This window comes from Oncorhynchus clarkii, chromosome 17 (assembly GCF_045791955.1).
Source record: "Oncorhynchus clarkii lewisi isolate Uvic-CL-2024 chromosome 17, UVic_Ocla_1.0, whole genome shotgun sequence".
Classification (NCBI taxonomy): domain Eukaryota; kingdom Metazoa; phylum Chordata; class Actinopteri; order Salmoniformes; family Salmonidae; genus Oncorhynchus; species Oncorhynchus clarkii.
This window is the reverse complement of record NC_092163.1, coordinates 69,968,778-69,992,481: the sequence shown is the minus strand read 5'-3', so window position 1 is coordinate 69,992,481 and position 23,704 is coordinate 69,968,778. Positions and strand designations below refer to the sequence as shown.

General features: G+C 45.8%; 24 non-coding genes across 24 annotated transcripts; 13 read left to right on the top strand and 11 right to left on the bottom strand.

Moving 5' to 3' along the window:
• Positions 1-369: 369 nt before the first annotated feature.
• Positions 370-463, top strand: trnai-uau (transfer RNA isoleucine (anticodon UAU)). The gene is made up of 2 exons: positions 370-407; positions 428-463. It is a non-coding gene; the product is annotated as a tRNA-Ile (tRNA).
• Positions 464-875: 412 nt separating this feature from the next.
• On the top strand, positions 876-969 carry trnai-uau (transfer RNA isoleucine (anticodon UAU)). The gene is made up of 2 exons: positions 876-913; positions 934-969. It is a non-coding gene; the product is annotated as a tRNA-Ile (tRNA).
• Positions 970-1,223: 254 nt separating this feature from the next.
• trnak-cuu (transfer RNA lysine (anticodon CUU)) lies at positions 1,224-1,296 on the bottom strand. Its single transcript has one exon. It is a non-coding gene; the product is annotated as a tRNA-Lys (tRNA).
• Positions 1,297-2,359: 1,063 nt separating this feature from the next.
• Positions 2,360-2,453, top strand: trnai-uau (transfer RNA isoleucine (anticodon UAU)). Its single transcript has 2 exons — positions 2,360-2,397; positions 2,418-2,453. It is a non-coding gene; the product is annotated as a tRNA-Ile (tRNA).
• Positions 2,454-2,707: 254 nt separating this feature from the next.
• On the bottom strand, positions 2,708-2,780 carry trnak-cuu (transfer RNA lysine (anticodon CUU)). Its single transcript has one exon. It is a non-coding gene; the product is annotated as a tRNA-Lys (tRNA).
• A 1,063-nt stretch (positions 2,781-3,843) lies between these two features.
• Positions 3,844-3,937, top strand: trnai-uau (transfer RNA isoleucine (anticodon UAU)). The gene is made up of 2 exons: positions 3,844-3,881; positions 3,902-3,937. It is a non-coding gene; the product is annotated as a tRNA-Ile (tRNA).
• Positions 3,938-4,349: 412 nt separating this feature from the next.
• Positions 4,350-4,443, top strand: trnai-uau (transfer RNA isoleucine (anticodon UAU)). The gene is made up of 2 exons: positions 4,350-4,387; positions 4,408-4,443. It is a non-coding gene; the product is annotated as a tRNA-Ile (tRNA).
• Positions 4,444-5,834: 1,391 nt separating this feature from the next.
• trnai-uau (transfer RNA isoleucine (anticodon UAU)) lies at positions 5,835-5,928 on the top strand. Its single transcript has 2 exons — positions 5,835-5,872; positions 5,893-5,928. It is a non-coding gene; the product is annotated as a tRNA-Ile (tRNA).
• Positions 5,929-6,182: 254 nt separating this feature from the next.
• Positions 6,183-6,255, bottom strand: trnak-cuu (transfer RNA lysine (anticodon CUU)). The gene has a single exon. It is a non-coding gene; the product is annotated as a tRNA-Lys (tRNA).
• Positions 6,256-7,318: 1,063 nt separating this feature from the next.
• trnai-uau (transfer RNA isoleucine (anticodon UAU)) lies at positions 7,319-7,412 on the top strand. Its single transcript has 2 exons — positions 7,319-7,356; positions 7,377-7,412. It is a non-coding gene; the product is annotated as a tRNA-Ile (tRNA).
• A 418-nt stretch (positions 7,413-7,830) lies between these two features.
• On the bottom strand, positions 7,831-7,903 carry trnak-cuu (transfer RNA lysine (anticodon CUU)). The gene has a single exon. It is a non-coding gene; the product is annotated as a tRNA-Lys (tRNA).
• A 1,498-nt stretch (positions 7,904-9,401) lies between these two features.
• On the bottom strand, positions 9,402-9,474 carry trnak-cuu (transfer RNA lysine (anticodon CUU)). The gene has a single exon. It is a non-coding gene; the product is annotated as a tRNA-Lys (tRNA).
• Positions 9,475-10,539: 1,065 nt separating this feature from the next.
• Positions 10,540-10,633, top strand: trnai-uau (transfer RNA isoleucine (anticodon UAU)). Its single transcript has 2 exons — positions 10,540-10,577; positions 10,598-10,633. It is a non-coding gene; the product is annotated as a tRNA-Ile (tRNA).
• Positions 10,634-10,887: 254 nt separating this feature from the next.
• Positions 10,888-10,960, bottom strand: trnak-cuu (transfer RNA lysine (anticodon CUU)). Its single transcript has one exon. It is a non-coding gene; the product is annotated as a tRNA-Lys (tRNA).
• Positions 10,961-12,025: 1,065 nt separating this feature from the next.
• On the top strand, positions 12,026-12,119 carry trnai-uau (transfer RNA isoleucine (anticodon UAU)). Its single transcript has 2 exons — positions 12,026-12,063; positions 12,084-12,119. It is a non-coding gene; the product is annotated as a tRNA-Ile (tRNA).
• A 254-nt stretch (positions 12,120-12,373) lies between these two features.
• Positions 12,374-12,446, bottom strand: trnak-cuu (transfer RNA lysine (anticodon CUU)). Its single transcript has one exon. It is a non-coding gene; the product is annotated as a tRNA-Lys (tRNA).
• Positions 12,447-13,511: 1,065 nt separating this feature from the next.
• trnai-uau (transfer RNA isoleucine (anticodon UAU)) lies at positions 13,512-13,605 on the top strand. Its single transcript has 2 exons — positions 13,512-13,549; positions 13,570-13,605. It is a non-coding gene; the product is annotated as a tRNA-Ile (tRNA).
• A 254-nt stretch (positions 13,606-13,859) lies between these two features.
• trnak-cuu (transfer RNA lysine (anticodon CUU)) lies at positions 13,860-13,932 on the bottom strand. The gene has a single exon. It is a non-coding gene; the product is annotated as a tRNA-Lys (tRNA).
• A 5,047-nt stretch (positions 13,933-18,979) lies between these two features.
• trnai-uau (transfer RNA isoleucine (anticodon UAU)) lies at positions 18,980-19,073 on the top strand. The gene is made up of 2 exons: positions 18,980-19,017; positions 19,038-19,073. It is a non-coding gene; the product is annotated as a tRNA-Ile (tRNA).
• Positions 19,074-19,186: 113 nt separating this feature from the next.
• trnak-cuu (transfer RNA lysine (anticodon CUU)) lies at positions 19,187-19,259 on the bottom strand. Its single transcript has one exon. It is a non-coding gene; the product is annotated as a tRNA-Lys (tRNA).
• Positions 19,260-20,026: 767 nt separating this feature from the next.
• trnai-uau (transfer RNA isoleucine (anticodon UAU)) lies at positions 20,027-20,120 on the top strand. Its single transcript has 2 exons — positions 20,027-20,064; positions 20,085-20,120. It is a non-coding gene; the product is annotated as a tRNA-Ile (tRNA).
• Positions 20,121-21,512: 1,392 nt separating this feature from the next.
• trnai-uau (transfer RNA isoleucine (anticodon UAU)) lies at positions 21,513-21,606 on the top strand. The gene is made up of 2 exons: positions 21,513-21,550; positions 21,571-21,606. It is a non-coding gene; the product is annotated as a tRNA-Ile (tRNA).
• Positions 21,607-21,860: 254 nt separating this feature from the next.
• trnak-cuu (transfer RNA lysine (anticodon CUU)) lies at positions 21,861-21,933 on the bottom strand. The gene has a single exon. It is a non-coding gene; the product is annotated as a tRNA-Lys (tRNA).
• Positions 21,934-22,840: 907 nt separating this feature from the next.
• Positions 22,841-22,913, bottom strand: trnak-cuu (transfer RNA lysine (anticodon CUU)). Its single transcript has one exon. It is a non-coding gene; the product is annotated as a tRNA-Lys (tRNA).
• Between the last annotated feature and the right edge of the window lie 791 nt (positions 22,914-23,704).

Below are 23,704 nucleotides of genomic sequence, written 5' to 3'. Positions count from 1 at the left end.
AAAGGATCATTTATTTAATCTATTTCATAAGTAATTGGTATGTCGTTGAGATAAAAGGTCAGAGTGCAGGCAGAGCTACGATTCAAATGCATAGTCTTCTGCATTACCAGTTTTGCCTGACACATCAGCAATGCAGGGTGGCAAGCCTGCTCAAAAATCCAACCGTTTGGCTGTTCGCAAAGAGAGTTGGTACTTCGGCAGAGAAAATAATCACCCAACGTGGGGCTCTAACCCACGACCCTGAGATTAAGAGTCTCGTGCTCTTCAGACTGAGCTAGCTAATCACCTCAACGGTAATTTTAACTTGGTCCGAATATCGTACAGCTCCGTTTGTGCAAAATATGGTGATCAGTGACAGTGCTTTGCGTAGCTCCTGTGGCGCAGTCGGTTAGCGCGTGGTACTTATACAGCAGTATGCAGTGAAGCAATGCCGAGGTTGTGAGTTCGAGCCTCACCAGGAGCAAGTGCTTTTCTTGAACCCTCTGACTGTCTATTTCTTGTCCAGAAAAGGATAATTTATTCAATCTATTTCATAAGTAATTGGTATGTCATAGAGATAACAGGTCAGAGTGCAGGCACAGCTACGATTCAAATGCATATTCCTCTGCATTACCAGCTTTGCCTGACACATCAGCAATGCAGGGTGGCAAGCCTGCTCGAAAATCCAAGCGTTTGGCTGTTCGCAAAGTGAGTTTGTACTTCGGCAGAGAAAATAATCACCCAACGTGGGGCTCTAACCCACGACCCTGAGATTAAGAGTCTCGTGCTCTTCAGACTGAGCTAGCTAGGCACCTCAACGGTAATTTTAACTTGGTCCGAATATCGTACAGCTCCGTTTGTGCAAAATATGGTGATCAGTGACAGTGCTTTGCGTAGCTCCTGTGGCGCAGTCGGTTAGCGCGTGGTACTTATACAGCAGTATGCAGTGAAGCAATGCCGAGGTTGTGAGTTCGAGCCTCACCAGGAGCAAGTGCTTTTCTTGAACCCTCTGACTGTCTATTTCTTGTCCAGAAAAGGATAATTTATTCAATCTATTTCATAAGTAATTGGTATGTCATAGAGATAACAGGTCAGAGTGCAGGCACAGCTACGATTCAAATGCATATTCCTCTGCATTACCAGCTTTGCCTGACACATCAGCAATGCAGGGTGGCAAGCCTGCTCGAAAATCCAAGCGTTTGGCTGTTCGCAAAGTGAGTTTGTACTTCGGCAGAGAAAAAAATCACCCAACGTGGGGCTCGAACCCACGACCCTGAGATTAAGAGTCTCATGCTCTACCGACTGAGCTAGCTAGGTACCTCATCAGTAATTTTACTTGGTCCGAATATCGTACAGCTCCGTTTGTGCAAAATATGGTGATTAGTGAAGGTGTTGTTGATGGATCCTATGGTGCAATCTGTTAGCGTGTTGTACTTATACAGCAGTATACAGCAATTAGATGACAAGGTTGTGCGTTCAAGATCCACCAGGAGCAAGTATTCCTCTTGAACCCTCTCCCTGTCTATTTCTTGTCCAGAAAAGGAGCATTTTAATTCAATACACTTAGGAGGATGTTTCATAATTAATTGGTATGTTATTGAGATAACAGGTCAGAGTGCAGGCACAGCTAGGATTCAAATCCATAGTCTTCTCTATCACCAGCAATGCCAGACACGTCAGCAATGCAGGGTGGCAAGTCTGCTCGAAAGTCCATGTGAACGGCTGTTTGCAAATGTAGTTGGTGCTTCGGCTCAGACAAGTATCAGCCCATTTGTGGTATCGACCCTACGATTCTGAGATTAAGAGGCTCATGCTCAAACGCCTGAGCTTGCCAGGCAGGTCAATTGTGGTGATCAGTGACAGTGCTTTGCATAGCTCCTATGGCGCAGTTGGTTTGCGCGTGGTACTTATACAGCAGTATGCAGTGAAGCAATGCCAAAGTTGTGAATTCGTACCTGACCAGGAGCAACTGCTTTTCTTGAACCCTCTGACTGTCTATTTCTTGTCCAGAAAAGGATCATTTATTTAATCTATTTCATAAGTAATTGGTATGTCGTTGAGATAAAAGGTCAGAGTGCAGGCAGAGCTACGATTCAAATGCATAGTCTTCTGCATTACCAGTTTTGCCTGACACATCAGCAATGCAGGGTGGCAAGCCTGCTCAAAAATCCAACCGTTTGGCTGTTCGCAAAGAGAGTTGGTACTTCGGCAGAGAAAATAATCACCCAACGTGGGGCTCTAACCCACGACCCTGAGATTAAGAGTCTCGTGCTCTTCAGACTGAGCTAGCTAGGCACCTCAACGGTAATTTTAACTTGGTCCGAATATCGTACAGCTCCGTTTGTGCAAAATATGGTGATCAGTGACAGTGCTTTGCGTAGCTCCTGTGGCGCAGTCGGTTAGCGCGTGGTACTTATACAGCAGTATGCAGTGAAGCAATGCCGAGGTTGTGAGTTCGAGCCTCACCAGGAGCAAGTGCTTTTCTTGAACCCTCTGACTGTCTATTTCTTGTCCAGAAAAGGATAATTTATTCAATCTATTTCATAAGTAATTGGTATGTCATAGAGATAACAGGTCAGAGTGCAGGCACAGCTACGATTCAAATGCATATTCCTCTGCATTACCAGCTTTGCCTGACACATCAGCAATGCAGGGTGGCAAGCCTGCTCGAAAATCCAAGCGTTTGGCTGTTCGCAAAGTGAGTTTGTACTTCGGCAGAGAAAAAAATCACCCAACGTGGGGCTCGAACCCACGACCCTGAGATTAAGAGTCTCATGCTCTACCGACTGAGCTAGCTAGGTACCTCATCAGTAATTTTACTTGGTCCGAATATCGTACAGCTCCGTTTGTGCAAAATATGGTGATTAGTGAAGGTGTTGTTGATGGATCCTATGGTGCAATCTGTTAGCGTGTTGTACTTATACAGCAGTATACAGCAATTAGATGACAAGGTTGTGCGTTCAAGATCCACCAGGAGCAAGTATTCCTCTTGAACCCCCTCCCTGTCTATTTCTTGTCCAGAAAAGGAGCATTTTAATTCAATACACTTAGGAGGATGTTTCATAATTAATTGGTATGTTATTGAGATAACAGGTCAGAGTGCAGGCACAGCTAGGATTCAAATCCATAGTCTTCTCTATCACCAGCAATGCCAGACACGTCAGCAATGCAGGGTGGCAAGTCTGCTCGAAAGTCCATGTGAACGGCTGTTTGCAAATGTAGTTGGTGCTTCGGCTCAGACAAGTATCAGCCCATTTGTGGTATCGACCCTACGATTCTGAGATTAAGAGGCTCATGCTCAAACGCCTGAGCTTGCCAGGCAGGTCAATTGTGGTGATCAGTGACAGTGCTTTGCATAGCTCCTATGGCGCAGTTGGTTTGCGCGTGGTACTTATACAGCAGTATGCAGTGAAGCAATGCCAAAGTTGTGAATTCGTACCTGACCAGGAGCAACTGCTTTTCTTGAACCCTCTGACTGTCTATTTCTTGTCCAGAAAAGGATCATTTATTTAATCTATTTCATAAGTAATTGGTATGTCGTTGAGATAAAAGGTCAGAGTGCAGGCAGAGCTACGATTCAAATGCATAGTCTTCTGCATTACCAGTTTTGCCTGACACATCAGCAATGCAGGGTGGCAAGCCTGCTCAAAAATCCAACCGTTTGGCTGTTCGCAAAGAGAGTTGGTACTTCGGCAGAGAAAATAATCACCCAACGTGGGGCTCTAACCCACGACCCTGAGATTAAGAGTCTCGTGCTCTTCAGACTGAGCTAGCTAATCACCTCAACGGTAATTTTAACTTGGTCCGAATATCGTACAGCTCCGTTTGTGCAAAATATGGTGATCAGTGACAGTGCTTTGCGTAGCTCCTGTGGCGCAGTCGGTTAGCGCGTGGTACTTATACAGCAGTATGCAGTGAAGCAATGCCGAGGTTGTGAGTTCGAGCCTCACCAGGAGCAAGTGCTTTTCTTGAACCCTCTGACTGTCTATTTCTTGTCCAGAAAAGGATAATTTATTCAATCTATTTCATAAGTAATTGGTATGTCATAGAGATAACAGGTCAGAGTGCAGGCACAGCTACGATTCAAATGCATATTCCTCTGCATTACCAGCTTTGCCTGACACATCAGCAATGCAGGGTGGCAAGCCTGCTCGAAAATCCAAGCGTTTGGCTGTTCGCAAAGTGAGTTTGTACTTCGGCAGAGAAAATAATCACCCAACGTGGGGCTCTAACCCACGACCCTGAGATTAAGAGTCTCGTGCTCTTCAGACTGAGCTAGCTAGGCACCTCAACGGTAATTTTAACTTGGTCCGAATATCGTACAGCTCCGTTTGTGCAAAATATGGTGATCAGTGACAGTGCTTTGCGTAGCTCCTGTGGCGCAGTCGGTTAGCGCGTGGTACTTATACAGCAGTATGCAGTGAAGCAATGCCGAGGTTGTGAGTTCGAGCCTCACCAGGAGCAAGTGCTTTTCTTGAACCCTCTGACTGTCTATTTCTTGTCCAGAAAAGGATAATTTATTCAATCTATTTCATAAGTAATTGGTATGTCATAGAGATAACAGGTCAGAGTGCAGGCACAGCTACGATTCAAATGCATATTCCTCTGCATTACCAGCTTTGCCTGACACATCAGCAATGCAGGGTGGCAAGCCTGCTCGAAAATCCAAGCGTTTGGCTGTTCGCAAAGTGAGTTTGTACTTCGGCAGAGAAAAAAATCACCCAACGTGGGGCTCGAACCCACAACCCTGAGATTAAGAGTCTCATGCGCTACCGACTGAGCTAGCTAGGTACCTCATCAGTCATTTTGACTTGGTCCGAATATCGTACAGCTCCGTTTGTGCAAAATATGGTGATTAGTGAAGGTGTTGTTGATGGATCCTATGGTGCAATCTGTTAGCGTGTTGTACTTATACAGCAGTATACAGCAATTAGATGACAAGGTTGTGCGTTCAAGATCCACCAGGAGCAAGTATTCCTCTTGAACCCTCTCCCTGTCTATTTCTTGTCCAGAAAAGGAGCATTTTAATTCAATACACTTAGGAGGATGTTTCATAATTAATTGGTATGTTATTGAGATAACAGGTCAGAGTGCAGGCACAGCTAGGATTCAAATCCATAGTCTTCTCTATCACCAGCAATGCCAGACACGTCAGCAATGCAGGGTGGCAAGTCTGCTCGAAAGTCCATGTGAACGGCTGTTTGCAAATTTAGTTGGTGCTTCGGCTCAGACAAGTATCAGCCCATTTGTGGTATCGACCCTACGATTCTGAGATTAAGAGGCTCATGCTCAAACGCCTGAGCTTGCCAGGCAGGTCAATTATGGTGATCAGTGACAGTGCTTTGCATAGCTCCTATGGCGCAGTTGGTTTGCGCGTGGTACTTATACAGCAGTATGCAGTGAAGCAATGCCAAAGTTGTGAATTCGTACCTGACCAGGAGCAACTGCTTTTCTTGAACCCTCTGACTGTCTATTTCTTGTCCAGAAAAGGATCATTTATTTAATCTATTTCATAAGTAATTGGTATGTCGTTGAGATAAAAGGTCAGAGTGCAGGCAGAGCTACGATTCAAATGCATAGTCTTCTGCATTACCAGTTTTGCCTGACACATCAGCAATGCAGGGTGGCAAGCCTGCTCAAAAATCCAACCGTTTGGCTGTTCGCAAAGAGAGTTGGTACTTCGGCAGAGAAAATAATCACCCAACGTGGGGCTCTAACCCACGACCCTGAGATTAAGAGTCTCGTGCTCTTCCGACTGAGCTAGCTAGGCACCTCAACGGTAATTTTAACTTGGTCCGAATATCGTACAGCTCCGTTTGTGCAAAATATGGTGATCAGTGACAGTGCTTTGCGTAGCTCCTGTGGCGCAGTCGGTTAGCGCGTGGTACTTATACAGCAGTATGCAGTGAAGCAATGCCGAGGTTGTGAGTTCGAGCCTCACCAGGAGCAAGTGCTTTTCTTGAACCCTCTGACTGTCTATTTCTTGTCCAGAAAAGGATCATTTATTCAATCTATTTCATAAGTAATTGGTATGTCATAGAGATAACAGGTCAGAGTGCAGGCACAGCTACGATTCAAATGCATATTCCTCTGCATTACCAGCTTTGCCTGACACATCAGCAATGCAGGGTGGCAAGCCTGCTCGAAAATCCAAGCGTTTGGCTGTTCGCAAAGTGAGTTTGTACTTCGGCAGAGAAAAAAATCACCCAACGTGGGGCTCGAACCCACGACCCTGAGATTAAGAGTCTCATGCTCTACCGACTGAGCTAGCTAGGTACCTCATCAGTAATTTTACTTGGTCCGAATATCGTACAGCTCCGTTTGTGCAAAATATGGTGATTAGTGAAGGTGTTGTTGATGGATCCTATGGTGCAATCTGTTAGCGTGTTGTACTTATACAGCAGTATACAGCAATTAGATGACAAGGTTGTGCGTTCAAGATCCACCAGGAGCAAGTATTCCTCTTGAACCCCCTCCCTGTCTATTTCTTGTCCAGAAAAGGAGCATTTTAATTCAATACACTTAGGAGGATGTTTCATAATTAATTGGTATGTTATTGAGATAACAGGTCAGAGTGCAGGCACAGCTAGGATTCAAATCCATAGTCTTCTCTATCACCAGCAATGCCAGACACGTCAGCAATGCAGGGTGGCAAGTCTGCTCGAAAGTCCATGTGAACGGCTGTTTGCAAATTTAGTTGGTGCTTCGGCTCAGACAAGTATCAGCCCATTTGTGGTATCGACCCTACGATTCTGAGATTAAGAGGCTCATGCTCAAACGCCTGAGCTTGCCAGGCAGGTCAATTGTGGTGATCAGTGACAGTGCTTTGCATAGCTCCTATGGCGCAGTTGGTTTGCGCGTGGTACTTATACAGCAGTATGCAGTGAAGCAATGCCAAAGTTGTGAATTCGTACCTGACCAGGAGCAACTGCTTTTCTTGAACCCTCTGACTGTCTATTTCTTGTCCAGAAAAGGATCATTTATTTAATCTATTTCATAAGTAATTGGTATGTCGTTGAGATAAAAGGTCAGAGTGCAGGCAGAGCTACGATTCAAATGCATAGTCTTCTGCATTACCAGTTTTGCCTGACACATCAGCAATGCAGGGTGGCAAGCCTGCTCAAAAATCCAACCGTTTGGCTGTTCGCAAAGAGAGTTGGTACTTCGGCAGAGAAAATAATCACCCAACGTGGGGCTCTAACCCACGACCCTGAGATTAAGAGTCTCGTGCTCTTCAGACTGAGCTAGCTAGGCACCTCAACGGTAATTTTAACTTGGTCCGAATATCGTACAGCTCCGTTTGTGCAAAATATGGTGATCAGTGACAGTGCTTTGCGTAGCTCCTGTGGCGCAGTCGGTTAGCGCGTGGTACTTATACAGCAGTATGCAGTGAAGCAATGCCGAGGTTGTGAGTTCGAGCCTCACCAGGAGTGCTTTTCTTGAACCCTCTGACTGTCTATTTCTTTTCCAGAAAAGGTCAATTGTGGTGATCAGTGACAGTGCTTTGCATAGCTCCTATGGCGCAGTTGGTTTGCGCGTGGTACTTATACAGCAGTATGCAGTGAAGCAATGCCGAAGTTGTGAAACCTGAGGAGCAACTGCTTTTCTTGAACCCTCTGACTGTCTATTTCTTGTCCAGAAAAGGATCATTTATTTAATCTATTTCATAAGTAATTGGTATGTCATAGAGATAACAGGTCAGAGTGCAGGCACAGCTACGATTCAAATGCATATTCCTCTGCATTACCAGCTTTGCCTGACACATCAGCAATGCAGGGTGGCAAGCCTGCTCGAAAATCCAAGCGTTTGGCTGTTCGCAAAGTGAGTTTGTACTTCGGCAGAGAAAAAAATCACCCAACGTGGGGCTCGAACCCACGACCCTGAGATTAAGAGTCTCATGCTCTACCGACTGAGCTAGCTAGGTACCTCATCAGTCATTTTGACTTGGTCCGAATATCGTACAGCTCCGTTTGTGCAAAATATGGTGATTAGTGAAGGTGTTGTTGATGGATCCTATGGTGCAATCTGTTAGCGTGTTGTACTTATACAGCAGTATACAGCAATTAGATGACAAGGTTGTGCGTTCAAGATCCACCAGGAGCAAGTATTCCTCTTGAACCCTCTCCCTGTCTATTTCTTGTCCAGAAAAGGAGCATTTTAATTCAATACACTTAGGAGGATGTTTCATAATTAATTGGTATGTTATTGAGATAACAGGTCAGAGTGCAGGCACAGCTAGGATTCAAATCCATAGTCTTCTCTATCACCAGCAATGCCAGACACGTCAGCAATGCAGGGTGGCAAGTCTGCTCGAAAGTCCATGTGAACGGCTGTTTGCAAATTTAGTTGGTGCTTCGGCTCAGACAAGTATCAGCCCATTTGTGGTATCGACCCTACGATTCTGAGATTAAGAGGCTCATGCTCAAACGCCTGAGCTTGCCAGGCAGGTCAATTGTGGTGATCAGTGACAGTGCTTTGCATAGCTCCTATGGCGCAGTTGGTTTGCGCGTGGTACTTATACAGCAGTATGCAGTGAAGCAATGCCAAAGTTGTGAATTCGTACCTGACCAGGAGCAACTGCTTTTCTTGAACCCTCTGACTGTCTATTTCTTGTCCAGAAAAGGATCATTTATTTAATCTATTTCATAAGTAATTGGTATGTCGTTGAGATAAAAGGTCAGAGTGCAGGCAGAGCTACGATTCAAATGCATAGTCTTCTGCATTACCAGTTTTGCCTGACACATCAGCAATGCAGGGTGGCAAGCCTGCTCAAAAATCCAACCGTTTGGCTGTTCGCAAAGAGAGTTGGTACTTCGGCAGAGAAAATAATCACCCAATGTGGGGCTCTAACCCACGACCCTGAGATTAAGAGTCTCGTGCTCTTCAGACTGAGCTAGCTAGGCACCTCAACGGTAATTTTAACTTGGTCCGAATATCGTACAGCTCCGTTTGTGCAAAATATGGTGATCAGTGACAGTGCTTTGCGTAGCTCCTGTGGCGCAGTCGGTTAGCGCGTGGTATTTATACAGCAGTATGCAGTGAAGCAATGCCGAGTTGTGATGCCTCACCAGGATCAAGTGCTTTTCTTGAAGCAATGCAGTGACAGTGCTTTGCAGGTTGGTTAGAGCAGTATGCAGTGAAGCAATGCTTGTGAGTTCACCAGGAGCAAGTGCTTTTCTTGAACCCTCTGACAGTCTATTTCTTGTCCAGAAAAGGATTGTTTATTCAATCTATTTCATAAGTAATTGGTATGTCATAGAGATAACAGGTCAGAGTGCAGGCACAGCCACGATTCAAATGCATATTCCTCTGCATTACCAGCTTTGCCTGACACATCAGCAATGCAGGGTGGCAAGCCTGCTCGAAAATCCAAGCGTTTGGCTGTTCGCAAAGTGAGTTTGTACTTCGGCAGAGAAAAAAATCACCCAACGTGGGGCTCGAACCCACGACCCTGAGATTAAGAGTCTCATGCTCTACCGACTGAGCTAGCTAGGTACCTCATCCGTCATTTTGACTTGGTCCCAATATCGTACAGCTCCGTTGGTGCAAAATATGGTGATTAGTGAAGGTGTTGTTGATGGATCCTATGGTGCAATCTGTTAGCGTGTTGTACTTATACAGCAGTATACAGCAATTAGATGACAAGGTTGTGCGTTCAAGATCCACCAGGAGCAAGTATTCCTCTTGAACCCTCTCCCTGTCTATTTCTTGTCCAGAAAAGGAGCATTTTAATTCAATACACTTAGGAGGATGTTTCATAATTAATTGGTAGGTTATTGAGATAACAGGTCAGAGTGCAGGCACAGCTAGGATTCAAATCCATAGTCTTCTCTATCACCAGCAATGCCAGACACGTCAGCAATGCAGGGTGGCAAGTCTGCTCGAAAGTCCATGTGAACGGCTGTTTGCAAATTTAGTTGGTGCTTCGGCTCAGACAAGTATCAGCCCATTTGTGGTATTGACCCTACGATTCTGAGATTAAAGAGGCTCATGCTCAAACGCCTGAGCTTGCCAGGCAGGTCAATTGTGGTGATCAGTGACAGTGCTTTGCATAGCTCCTATGGCGCAGTTGGTTTGCGCGTGGTACTTATACAGCAGTATGCAGTGAAGCAATGCCAAAGTTGTGAATTCGTACCTGACCAGGAGCAACTGCTTTTCTTGAACCCTCTGACTGTCTATTTCTTGTCCAGAAAAGGATCATTTATTTAATCTATTTCATAAGTAATTGGTATGTCGTTGAGATAAAAGGTCAGAGTGCAGGCAGAGCTACGATTCAAATGCATAGTCTTCTGCATTACCAGTTTTGCCTGACACATCAGCAATGCAGGGTGGCAAGCCTGCTCAAAAATCCAACCGTTTGGCTGTTCGCAAAGAGAGTTGGTACTTCGGCAGAGAAAATAATCACCCAACGTGGGGCTCTAACCCACGACCCTGAGATTAAGAGTCTCGTGCTCTTCCGACTGAGCTAGCTAGGCACCTCAACGGTAATTTTAACTTGGTCCGAATATCGTACAGCTCCGTTTGTGCAAAATATGGTGATCAGTGACAGTGCTTTGCGTAGCTCCTGTGGCGCAGTCGGTTAGCGCGTGGTACTTATACAGCAGTATGCAGTGAAGCAATGCCGAGGTTGTGAGTTCGAGCCTCACCAGGAGCAAGTGCTTTTCTTGAACCCTCTGACAGTCTATTTCTTGTCCAGAAAAGGATTGTTTATTCAATCTATTTCATAAGTAATTGGTATGTCATAGAGATAACAGGTCAGAGTGCAGGCACAGCCACGATTCAAATGCATATTCCTCTGCATTACCAGCTTTGCCTGACACATCAGCAATGCAGGGTGGCAAGCCTGCTCGAAAATCCAAGCGTTTGGCTGTTCGCAAAGTGAGTTTGTACTTCGGCAGAGAAAAAAATCACCCAACGTGGGGCTCGAACCCACGACCCTGAGATTAAGAGTCTCATGCTCTACCGACTGAGCTAGCTAGGTACCTCATCCGTCATTTTGACTTGGTCCCAATATCGTACAGCTCCGTTGGTGCAAAATATGGTGATTAGTGAAGGTGTTGTTGATGGATCCTATGGTGCAATCTGTTAGCGTGTTGTACTTATACAGCAGTATACAGCAATTAGATGACAAGGTTGTGCGTTCAAGATCCACCAGGAGCAAGTATTCCTCTTGAACCCTCTCCCTGTCTATTTCTTGTCCAGAAAAGGAGCATTTTAATTCAATACACTTAGGAGGATGTTTCATAATTAATTGGTAGGTTATTGAGATAACAGGTCAGAGTGCAGGCACAGCTAGGATTCAAATCCATAGTCTTCTCTATCACCAGCAATGCCAGACACGTCAGCAATGCAGGGTGGCAAGTCTGCTCGAAAGTCCATGTGAACGGCTGTTTGCAAATTTAGTTGGTGCTTCGGCTCAGACAAGTATCAGCCCATTTGTGGTATTGACCCTACGATTCTGAGATTAAAGAGGCTCATGCTCAAACGCCTGAGCTTGCCAGGCAGGTCAATTGTGGTGATCAGTGACAGTGCTTTGCATAGCTCCTATGGCGCAGTTGGTTTGCGCGTGGTACTTATACAGCAGTATGCAGTGAAGCAATGCCAAAGTTGTGAATTCGTACCTGACCAGGAGCAACTGCTTTTCTTGAACCCTCTGACTGTCTATTTCTTGTCCAGAAAAGGATCATTTATTTAATCTATTTCATAAGTAATTGGTATGTCGTTGAGATAAAAGGTCAGAGTGCAGGCAGAGCTACGATTCAAATGCATAGTCTTCTGCATTACCAGTTTTGCCTGACACATCAGCAATGCAGGGTGGCAAGCCTGCTCAAAAATCCAACCGTTTGGCTGTTCGCAAAGAGAGTTGGTACTTCGGCAGAGAAAATAATCACCCAACGTGGGGCTCTAACCCACGACCCTGAGATTAAGAGTCTCGTGCTCTTCCGACTGAGCTAGCTAGGCACCTCAACGGTAATTTTAACTTGGTCCGAATATCGTACAGCTCCGTTTGTGCAAAATATGGTGATCAGTGACAGTGCTTTGCGTAGCTCCTGTGGCGCAGTCGGTTAGCGCGTGGTACTTATACAGCAGTATGCAGTGAAGCAATGCCGAGGTTGTGAGTTCGAGCCTCACCAGGAGCAAGTGCTTTTCTTGAACCCTCTGACAGTCTATTTCTTGTCCAGAAAAGGATTGTTTATTCAATCTATTTCATAAGTAATTGGTATGTCATAGAGATAACAGGTCAGAGTGCAGGCACAGCCACGATTCAAATGCATATTCCTCTGCATTACCAGCTTTGCCTGACACATCAGCAATGCAGGGTGGCAAGCCTGCTCGAAAATCCAAGCGTTTGGCTGTTCGCAAAGTGAGTTTGTACTTCGGCAGAGAAAAAAATCACCCAACGTGGGGCTCGAACCCACGACCCTGAGATTAAGAGTCTCATGCTCTACCGACTGAGCTAGCTAGGTACCTCATCCGTCATTTTGACTTGGTCCCAATATCGTACAGCTCCGTTGGTGCAAAATATGGTGATTAGTGAAGGTGTTGTTGATGGATCCTATGGTGCAATCTGTTAGCGTGTTGTACTTATACAGCAGTATACAGCAATTAGATGACAAGGTTGTGCGTTCAAGATCCACCAGGAGCAAGTATTCCTCTTGAACCCTCTCCCTGTCTATTTCTTGTCCAGAAAAGGAGCATTTTAATTCAATACACTTAGGAGGATGTTTCATAATTAATTGGTAGGTTATTGAGATAACAGGTCAGAGTGCAGGCACAGCTAGGATTCAAATCCATAGTCTTCTCTATCACCAGCAATGCCAGACACGTCAGCAATGCAGGGTGGCAAGTCTGCTCGAAAGTCCATGTGAACGGCTGTTTGCAAATTTAGTTGGTGCTTCGGCTCAGACAAGTATCAGCCCATTTGTGGTATTGACCCTACGATTCTGAGATTAAAGAGGCTCATGCTCAAACGCCTGAGCTTGCCAGGCAGGTCAATTGTGGTGATCAGTGACAGTGCTTTGCATAGCTCCTATGGCGCAGTTGGTTTGCGCGTGGTACTTATACAGCAGTATGCAGTGAAGCAATGCCAAAGTTGTGAATTCGTACCTGACCAGGAGCAACTGCTTTTCTTGAACCCTCTGACTGTCTATTTCTTGTCCAGAAAAGGATCATTTATTTAATCTATTTCATAAGTAATTGGTATGTCGTTGAGATAAAAGGTCAGAGTGCAGGCAGAGCTACGATTCAAATGCATAGTCTTCTGCATTACCAGTTTTGCCTGACACATCAGCAATGCAGGGTGGCAAGCCTGCTCAAAAATCCAACCGTTTGGCTGTTCGCAAAGAGAGTTGGTACTTCGGCAGAGAAAATAATCACCCAACGTGGGGCTCTAACCCACGACCCTGAGATTAAGAGTCTCGTGCTCTTCCGACTGAGCTAGCTAGGCACCTCAACGGTAATTTTAACTTGGTCCGAATATCGTACAGCTCCGTTTGTGCAAAATATGGTGATCAGTGACAGTGCTTTGCGTAGCTCCTGTGGCGCAGTCGGTTAGCGCGTGGTACTTATACAGCAGTATGCAGTGAAGCAATGCCGAGGTTGTGAGTTCGAGCCTCACCAGGAGCAAGTGCTTTTCTTGAACCCTCTGACAGTCTATTTCTTGTCCAGAAAAGGATTGTTTATTCAATCTATTTCATAAGTAATTGGTATGTCATAGAGATAACAGGTCAGAGTGCAGGCACAGCCACGATTCAAATGCATATTCCTCTGCATTACCAGCTTTGCCTGACACATCAGCAATGCAGGGTGGCAAGCCTGCTCGAAAATCCAAGCGTTTGGCTGTTCGCAAAGTGAGTTTGTACTTCGGCAGAGAAAAAAATCACCCAACGTGGGGCTCGAACCCACGACCCTGAGATTAAGAGTCTCATGCTCTACCGACTGAGCTAGCTAGGTACCTCATCCGTCATTTTGACTTGGTCCCAATATCGTACAGCTCCGTTGGTGCAAAATATGGTGATTAGTGAAGGTGTTGTTGATGGATCCTATGGTGCAATCTGTTAGCGTGTTGTACTTATACAGCAGTATACAGCAATTAGATGACAAGGTTGTGCGTTCAAGATCCACCAGGAGCAAGTATTCCTCTTGAACCCTCTCCCTGTCTATTTCTTGTCCAGAAAAGGAGCATTTTAATTCAATACACTTAGGAGGATGTTTCATAATTAATTGGTAGGTTATTGAGATAACAGGTCAGAGTGCAGGCACAGCTAGGATTCAAATCCATAGTCTTCTCTATCACCAGCAATGCCAGACACGTCAGCAATGTAGGGTGGCAAGTCTGCTCGAAAGTCCATGTGAATGGCTGTTTGCAAATTTAGTTGGTGCTTCGGCTCAGACAAGTATCAGCCCATTTGTGGAATCGACCCTACGATTCTGAGATTAAGAGGCTCATGCTCAAACGCCTGAGCTTGCCAGGCAGGTCAATTGTGGTGATCAGTGACAGTGCTTTGCATAGCTCCTATGGCGCAGTTGGTTTGCGCGTGGTACTTATACAGCAGTATGCAGTGAAGCAATGCCAAAGTTGTGAATTCGTACCTGACCAGGAGCAACTGCTATTCTTGAACCCTCTGACTGTCTATTTCTTGTCCAGAAAAGGATCATTTATTTAATCTATTTCATAAGTAATTGGTATGTCGTTGAGATAAAAGGTCAGAGTGCAGGCAGAGCTACGATTCAAATGCATAGTCTTCTGCATTACCAGTTTTGCCTGACACATCAGCAATGCAGGGTGGCAAGCCTGCTCAAAAATCCAACCGTTTGGCTGTTCGCAAAGAGAGTTGGTACTTTGGCAGAGAAAATAATCACCCAACGTGGGGCTCTAACCCACGACCCTGAGATTAAGAGTCTCATGCTCTACCGACTGAGCTAGCTAGGTACCTCATCCGTCATTTTGACTTGGTCCGAATATCGTACAGCTCCGTTTGTGCAAAATATGGTGATTAGTGAAGGTGTTGTTGATGGATCCTATGGTGCAATCTGTTAGCGTGTTGTACTTATACAGCAGTATACAGCAATTAGATGACAAGGTTGTGCGTTCAAGATCCACCAGGAGCAAGTATTCCTCTTGAACCCTCTCCCATAGTCTTCTCTATCACCAGCAATGCCAGACACGTCAGCAATGTAGGGTGGCAAGTCTGCTCGAAAGTCCATGTGAATGGCTGTTTGCAAATTTAGTTGGTGCTTCGGCTCAGACAAGTATCAGCCCATTTGTGGAATCGACCCTACGATTCTGAGATTAAGAGGCTCATGCTCAAACGCCTGAGCTTGCCAGGCAGGTCAATTGTGGTGATCAGTGACAGTGCTTTGCATAGCTCCTATGGCGCAGTTGGTTTGCGCGTGGTACTTATACAGCAGTATGCAGTGAAGCAATGCCAAAGTTGTGAATTCGTACCTGACCAGGAGCAACTGCTATTCTTGAACCCTCTGACTGTCTATTTCTTGTCCAGAAAAGGATCATTTATTTAATCTATTTCATAAGTAATTGGTATGTCGTTGAGATAAAAGGTCAGAGTGCAGGCAGAGCTACGATTCAAATGCATAGTCTTCTGCATTACCAGTTTTGCCTGACACATCAGCAATGCAGGGTGGCAAGCCTGCTCAAAAATCCAACCGTTTGGCTGTTCGCAAAGAGAGTTGGTACTTTGGCAGAGAAAATAATCACCCAACGTGGGGCTCTAACCCACGACCCTGAGATTAAGAGTCTCGTGCTCTTCCGACTGAGCTAGCTAGGCACCTCAACGGTCATTTTAAATTGGTCCTAGCACACTCTGCTAACCCTGATGTCCTTGCCGTGTCTGAATCCTGGCTCAGGAAGGCCACCAAAAATTCTGAGATTTCCATACCCAACTATAACATCTTCCGTCAAGATAGAACTGCCAAAGGGGGAGGAGTTGCAGTCTACTGCAGAGATAGCCTGCAAAGTAATGTCATACTCTCCAGGTCCATACCCAAACAGTTCGAACTACTAATTTTGAAAATTACTCTCTCCAGAAATAAGTCTCTCACTGTTGCCGCCTGCTACCGACCCCCCTCAGCTCCCAGCTGTGCCCTGGACACCATTTGTGAATTGATCGCCCCCCATCTAGCTTCAGAGTTTGTTCTGTTAGGTGACCTAAACTGGGATATGCTTAACACCCCGGCAGTCCTACAATCTAAGCTAGATGCCCTCAATCTCACTCAAATCATCAAGGAACCCACCAGGTACAACCCTAACTCTGTAAACAAGGGCACCCTCATTGACGTCATCCTGACCAACTGGCCCTCCAAATACACCTCCGCTGTCTACAACCAGGATCTCAGCGATCACTGCCTCATTGCCTGTATCCGCTACGGAGCCGCATTCAAACGACCACCCCTCATCACTGTCAAACGCTCCCTAAAACACTTCTGTGAGCAGGCCTTTCTAATCGACCTGGCCCGGGTATCCTGGAAGGACATTGACCTCATCCCGTCAGTTGAGGATGCCTGGTCTTTCTTTAAGAGTAACTTCCTCACCATTTTAGATAAGCATGCTCCGTTCAAAAAATGCAGAACTAAGAACAGATATAGCCCCTGGTTCACTCCAGACCTGACTGCCCTCGACCAGCACAAAAACATCCTGTGGCGGACTGCGCTAACATCGAATAGTCCCCGCGATATGCAACTGTTCAGGGAAGTCAGGAACCAATACACACAGTCAGTCAGGAAAGCTAAAGCCAACTTCTTCAGGCAGAAGTTTGCATCCTGTAGCTCCAACTCCAAAAAGTTCTGGGACACTGTGAAGTCCATGGAGAACAAGAGCACCTCCTCCCAGCTGCCCACTGCACTGAGACTAGGTAACATGGTCACCACCGATAAATCCATGATTATCGAAAACTTCAACAAGCATTTCTCAACGGCTGGCCATGCCTTCCGCCTGGCTACTCCAACCTCCGACAACAGCCCCCCCCCCCCCGCAGCTACTCGCCCAAGCCTCTCCAGGTTCTCCTTTACCCAAATCCAGATAGCAGATGTCCTGAAAGAGCTGCAAAACCTGGACCCGTACAAATCAGCTGGGCTGGACAATCTGGACCCTCTATTCCTGAAACTATCCGCCGCCATTGTCGCAACCCCTATTACCAGCCTGTTCAACCTCTCTTTCATATCGTCTGAGATCCCCAAGGATTGGAAAGCTGCCGCAGTCATCCCCCTCTTCAAAGGGGGCGACACCCTGGACCCAAACTGTTACAGACCTATATCCATCCTGCCCTGCCTATCTAAGGTCTTCGAAAGCCAAGTCAACAAACAGGTCACTGACCATCTTGAATCCCACCGTACCTTCTCCGCTGTGCAATCTGGTTTCCGAGCCGGTCACGGGTGTACCTCAGCCACGCTCAAGGTACTAAACGATATCATAACCGCCATCGATAAAAGACAGTACTGTGCAGCCGTTTTCATAGACCTTGCCAAGGCTTTCGACTCTGTCAATCACCGTATTCTTATCGGCAGACTCAGTAGCCTCGGTTTTTCGGATGACTGCCTTGCCTGGTTTACCAATTACTTTGCAGACAGAGTTCAGTGTGTCAAATCGGAGGGCATGCTGTCCGGTCCTCTGGCAGTCTCTATGGGGGTGCCACAGGGTTCAATTCTCGGGCCGACTCTTTTCTCTGTATATATCAATGATGTTTCTCATGCTGCGGGCGATTCCCTGATCCACCTCTACGCAGACGACACCATTCTATATACTTCCGGCCCGTCCTTGGACACTGTGCTATCTAACCTCCAAACAAGCTTCAATGCCATACAGCACTCCTTCCGTGGCCTCCAACTGCTCTTAAACGCTAGTAAAACCAAATGCATGCTTTTCAACCGTTCGCTGCCTGCACCCGCACGCCTGACCAGCATCACCACCCTGGATGGTTCCGACCTTGAATATGTGGACATCTATAAGTACCTAGGTGTCTGGCTAGACTCTAAACTCTCCTTCCAGACCCATATCAAACATCTCCAATCGAAAATCAAATCAAGAGTCGGCTTTCTATTCCGCAACAAAGCCTCCTTCACTCACGCCGCCAAACTTACCCTAGTAAAACTGACTATCCTACCGATCCTCGACTTCGGCGACGTCATCTACAAAATTGCTTCCAACACTCTACTCAGCAAACTGGATGCAGTTTATCACAGTGCCATCCGTTTTGTCACTAAAGCACCTTATACCACCCACCACTGCGACTTGTATGCTCTAGTCGGCTGGCCCTCGCTACATATTCGTCGCCAGACCCACTGGCTCCAGGTCATCTACAAGTCCATGCTAGGTAAAGCTCCGCCTTATCTCAGTTCACTGGTTACGATGGCAACACCCATCCGTAGCACGCGCTCCAGCAGGTGTATCTCACTGATCATCCCTAAAGCCAACACCTCATTTGGCCGCCTTTCGTTCCAGTTCTCTGCTGCCTGTGACTGGAACGAATTGCAAAAATCGCTGAAGTTGGAGACTTTTATCTCCCTCACCAACTTCAAACATCTGCTATCTGAGCAGCTAACCGATCGCTGCAGCTGTACATAGTCTATTGGTAAATAGCCCACCCATTTTCACCTACCTCATCCCCATACTGTTTTTGTTTATTTATTTTTATTTTTCTGCTCTTTTGCACACCAATATCTCTACCTGTACATAACCATCTGATCATTTATCACTCCAGTGTTAATCTGCATAATTGTAATTATTTGCCTACCTTCTCATGCCTTTTGCACACAATGTATATATAGACTCCCCTTTTTTCTACTGTGTTATTGACTTGTTAATTGTTTACTCCATGTGTAACTCTGTGTTGTCTGTTCACACTGCTATGCCTTATCTTGGCCAGGTCGCAGTTGCAAATGAGAACTTGTTCTCAACTAGCCTACCTGGTTAAATAAAGGTGAAAAAAAAAAAGTACAGCTCCGTTTGTGCAAAATATGGTGATCAGTGACAGTGCTTTGCGTAGCTCCTGTGGCGCAGTCGGTTAGCGCGTGGTACTTATACAGCAGTATGCAGTGAAGCAATGCCGAGGTTGTGAGTTCGAGCCTCACCAGGAGCAAGTGCTTTTCTTGAACCCTCTGACTGTCTATTTCTTGTCCAGAAAAGGATAATTTATTCAGTCTATTTCATAAGTAATTGGTATGTCATAGAGATAACAGGTCAGAGTGCAGGCACCCAACGTGGGGCTCGAACCCACGACCCTGAGATTAAGAGTCTCATGCTCTACCGACTGAGCTAGCTAGGTACCTCATCCGTCATTTTGACTTGGTCCCAATATCGTACAGCTCCGTTGGTGCAAAATATGGTGATTAGTGACAGTGCTTTGCGTAGCTCCTGTGGCGCAGTCGGTTAGCGCGTGGTACTTATACAGCAGAATGCAGTGAAGCAATGCTGAGTTTGTGAGTTCGAGCCTCACCAGGACCAAGTGCTTTTCTTGAACCCTCTGACTGTCTATTTCTTGTCCAGAAAAGGTCAATTGTGGTGATCAGTGACAGTGCTTTGCATAGCTCCTATGGCGCAGTTGGTTTGCGCGTGGTACTTATACAGCAGTATGCAGTGAAGTAATGCCAAAGTAGTGAATTCGTACCTCACCAGGAGCAACTGCTTTTCTTGAACCCTCTGACTGTCTATTTCTTGTCCAGAAAAGGATCATTTATTTAATCTATTTCATAAGTAATTGGTATGTCATAAAGATAACAGGTCAGAGTGCAGGCACAGCTACGATTCAAATGCATATTCCTCTGCATTACCAGCTTTGCCTGACACATCAGCAATGCAGGGTGGCAAGCCTGCTCGAAAATCCAAGCGTTTGGCTGTTCGCAAAGTGAGTTTGTACTTCGGCAGAGAAAAAAATCACCCAACGTGGGGCTCTAACCCACGACCCTGAGATTAAGAGTCTCGTGCTCTTCCGACTGAGCTAGCTAGGCACCTCAACGGTAATTTTAACTTGGTCCGAATATCGTACAGCTCCGTTTGTGCAAAATATGGTGATCAGTGACAGTGCTTTGCGTAGCTCCTGTGGCGCAGTCGGTTAGCGCGTGGTACTTATACAGCAGTATGCAGTGAAGCATTGCCGAGGTTGTGAGTTCGAGCCTCACCAGGAGCAAGTGCTTTTCTTGAACCCTCTGACAGTCTATTTCTTGTCCAGAAAAGGATCGTTTATTCAATCTATTTCATAAGTAATTGGTATGTCATAGAGATAACAGGTCAGAGTGCAGGCACAGCCACGATTCAAATGCATATTCCTCTGCATTACCAGCTTTGCCTGACACATCAGCAATGCAGGGTGGCAAGCCTGCTCGAAAATCCAAGCGTTTGGCTGTTCGCAAAGTGAGTTTGTACTTCGGCAGAGAAAAAAGTCACCCAACGTGGGGCTCGAACCCACGACCCTGAGAATAAGAGTCTCATGCTCTACCGACTGAGCTAGCTAGGTACCTCATCCGTCATTTTGACTTGGTCCCAATATCGTACAGCTCCGTTGGTGCAAAATATGGTGATTAGTGAAGGTGTTGTTGATGGATCCTATGGTGCAATCTGTTAGCGTGTTGTACTTATACAGCAGTATACAGCAATTAGATGACAAGGTTGTGCGTTCAAGATCCACCAGGAGCAAGTATTCCTCTTGAACCCTCTCCCTGTCTTTTTCTTGTCCAGAAAAGGAGCATTTTAATTCAATACACTTAGGAGGATGTTTCATAATTAATTGGTAGGTTATTGAGATAACAGGTCAGAGTGCAGGCACAGCTAGGATTCAAATCCATAGTCTTCTCTATCACCAGCAATGCCAGACACGTCAGCACTGCAGGGTGGCAAGTCTGCTCGAAAGTCCATGTGAACGGCTGTTTGCAAATTTAGTTGGTGCTTCGGCTCAGACAAGTATCAGCCCATTTGTGGTATTGACCCTACGATTCTGAGATTAAAGAGGCTCATGCTCAAACGCCTGAGCTTGCCAGGCAGGTCAATTGTGGTGATCAGTGACAGTGCTTTGCATAGCTCCTATGGCGCAGTTGGTTTGCGCGTGGTACTTATACAGCAGTATGCAGTGAAGCAATGCCAAAGTTGTGAATTCGTACCTGACCAGGAGCAACTGCTTTTCTTGAACCCTCTGACTGTCTATTTCTTGTCCAGAAAAGGATCATTTATTTAATCTATTTCATAAGTAATTGGTATGTCGTTGAGATAAAAGGTCAGAGTGCAGGCAGAGCTACGATTCAAATGCATAGTCTTCTGCATTACCAGTTTTGCCTGACACATCAGCAATGCAGGGTGGCAAGCCTGCTCAAAAATCCAACCGTTTGGCTGTTCGCAAAGAGAGTTGGTACTTCGGCAGAGAAAATAATCACCCAACGTGGGGCTCTAACCCACGACCCTGAGATTAAGAGTCTCGTGCTCTTCCGACTGAGCTAGCTAGGCACCTCAACGGTAATTTTAACTTGGTCCGAATATCGTACAGCTCCGTTTGTGCAAAATATGGTGATCAGTGACAGTGCTTTGCGTAGCTCCTGTGGCGCAGTCGGTTAGCGCGTGGTACTTATACAGCAGTATGCAGTGAAGCATTGCCGAGGTTGTGAGTTCGAGCCTCACCAGGAGCAAGTGCTTTTCTTGAACCCTCTGACAGTCTATTTCTTGTCCAGAAAAGGATCGTTTATTCAATCTATTTCATAAGTAATTGGTATGTCATAGAGATAACAGGTCAGAGTGCAGGCACAGCCACGATTCAAATGCATATTCCTCTGCATTACCAGCTTTGCCTGACACATCAGCAATGCAGGGTGGCAAGCCTGCTCGAAAATCCAAGCGTTTGGCTGTTCGCAAAGTGAGTTTGTACTTCGGCAGAGAAAAAAATCACCCAACGTGGGGCTCGAACCCACGACCCTGAGATTAAGAGTCTCATGCTCTACCGACTGAGCTAGCTAGGTACCCCATCCGTCATTTTGACTTGGTCCCAATATCGTACAGCTCCGTTGGTGCAAAATATGGTGATTAGTGAAGGTGTTGTTGATGGATCCTATGGTGCAATCTGTTAGCGTGTTGTACTTATACAGCAGTATACAGCAATTAGATGACAAGGTTGTGCGTTCAAGATCCACCAGGAGCAAGTATTCCTCTTGAACCCTCTCCCTGTCTATTTCTTGTCCAGAAAAGGAGCATTTTAATTCAATACACTTAGGAGGATGTTTCATAATTAATTGGTAGGTTATTGAGATAACAGGTCAGAGTGCAGGCACAGCTAGGATTCAAATCCATAGTCTTCTCTATCACCAGCAATGCCAGACACGTCAGCAATGCAGGGTGGCAAGTCTGCTCGAAAGTCCATGTGAACGGCTGTTTGCAAATTTAGTTGGTGCTTCGGCTCAGACAAGTATCAGCCCATTTGTGGTATTGACCCTACGATTCTGAGATTAAAGAGGCTCATGCTCAAACGCCTGAGCTTGCCAGGCAGGTCAATTGTGGTGATCAGTGACAGTGCTTTGCATAGCTCCTATGGCGCAGTTGGTTTGCGCGTGGTACTTATACAGCAGTATGCAGTGAAGCAATGCCAAAGTTGTGAATTCGTACCTGACCAGGAGCAACTGCTTTTCTTGAACCCTCTGACTGTCTATTTCTTGTCCAGAAAAGGATCATTTATTTAATCTATTTCATAAGTAATTGGTATGTCGTTGAGATAAAAGGTCAGAGTGCAGGCAGAGCTACGATTCAAATGCATAGTCTTCTGCATTACCAGTTTTGCCTGACACATCAGCAATGCAGGGTGGCAAGCCTGCTCAAAAATCCAACCGTTTGGCTGTTCGCAAAGAGAGTTGGTACTTCGGCAGAGAAAATAATCACCCAACGTGGGGCTCGAACCCACGACCCTGAGATTAAGAGTCTCATGCTCTACCGACTGAGCTAGCTAGGTACCTCATCAGTCATTTTGACTTGGTCCGAATATCGTACAGCTCCGTTTGTGCAAAATATGGTGATTAGTGAAGGTGTTGTTGATGGATCCTATGGTGCAATCTGTTAGCGTGTTGTACTTATACAGCAGTATACAGCAATTAGATGACAAGGTTGTGCATTCAAGATCCACCAGGAGCAAGTATTCCTCTTGAACCCTCTCCCTGTCTATTTCTTGTCCAGAAAAGGAGCATTTTAATTCAATACACTTAGGAGGATGTTTCATAATTAATTGGTATGTTATTGAGATAACAGGTCAGAGTGCAGGCACAGCTAGGATTCAAATCCATAGTCTTCTCTATCACCAGCAATGCCAGACACGTCAGCAATGCAGGGTGGCAAGTCTGCTCGAAAGTCCATGTGAACGGCTGTTTGCAAATTTAGTTGGTGCTTCGGCTCAGACAAGTATCAGCCCATTTGTGGTATCGACCCTACGATTCTGAGATTAAGAGGCTCATGCTCAAACGCCTGAGCTTGCCAGGCAGGTCAATTATGGTGATCAGTGACAGTGCTTTGCATAGCTCCTATGGCGCAGTTGGTTTGCGCGTGGTACTTATACAGCAGTATGCAGTGAAGCAATGCCAAAGTTGTGAATTCGTACCTGACCAGGAGCAACTGCTTTTCTTGAACCCTCTGACTGTCTATTTCTTGTCCAGAAAAGGATAATTTATTTGATCTATTTCATAAGTAATTGGTATGTCGTTGAGATAAAAGGTCAGAGTGCAGGCAGAGCTACGATTCAAATGCATAGTC